Genomic DNA, 1,013 nt, shown 5'->3' on the forward strand with positions numbered 1-1,013 from the left:
ATATGCTGCTTGCATTTGCTAATCATTCCAATCACAAAGTAGGCTGCTGGACGGACATTCTGTTCCCACAGACATGAGCATACTTAGTTAACTTCCTTCACATCCACGTAGGCGTAGTAGCTGGCTGGCATATGCGAGACCCTAGTTTGTATAAAGTTGATGAGCTCACTGATTTCATCCCACCCATTCGTCTCTGAGGGTAGTGTAAGGCTGGAGATGAAAAAAGGGTTTTACATTTCTAACATTACCTTATCAATGACAGCTGCAATGTGCATTAGGTTAGCGTGAAAGCATCTTTTAGTCTTCGGCCTCACCATGTCTTGCAACCCCTAACAGTATGAAGGATCCAACGCAGTCGAAGAACTCATCAGCTAAACTGAGGAGAAATGCCCCTTAGACTGGTGAAATCAGTGTAATTTCCTCGTTACTGCCCTGTGGGCCGTTTCCGCAACAGCGACAATGCTGCTGAGAGGAGAAGTAAGTTTGAGAGGAGTGTCAGTAAGGATGACTCCTTGAGTAGATAGAGGAGGCTATTCGGCAAAGCCACATTGTATTCAACAGCCCGTGTATCAATGTCTCAGTGTCACATTGTCCTCTCCCTCCTGACTCCATTAATAGACCTTCAGCTGTTTCTACACTCTTAGCTAAATAATATCTTAATATATTATTTCAGGACGACTTCAGAGAAGATGCTGTCGCCACTTTTCTGCATGATAACTCGCGTTTGGCGGAATATGTCGCATTCCGCTACATGAATTGTTGATCTTATCACGAGTTCTGCAGGATTGCAATGAAATAATTTCCGGTGTCATTAAGATACTTATTTATGACCTCAACGCACCACCTACACCCCACTGGTCACAACGATTTTAGTTGGTTTACTTTTAATTTTATTGGTCAGTGAAGTGTGCTACTGCTTCGTCCCTCGTCGGTCAAATGCATATGGGACCAACAACTGGGTGCTTTATGTCAATGAATTAATGCTTCTTAGTCGCCCCTTTTGACTTCATCTA

Source organism: Echinococcus granulosus (assembly GCF_000524195.1).
Source record: "Echinococcus granulosus chromosome Unknown EG_S00072, whole genome shotgun sequence".
In the NCBI taxonomy this organism is placed as follows: domain Eukaryota; kingdom Metazoa; phylum Platyhelminthes; class Cestoda; order Cyclophyllidea; family Taeniidae; genus Echinococcus; species Echinococcus granulosus.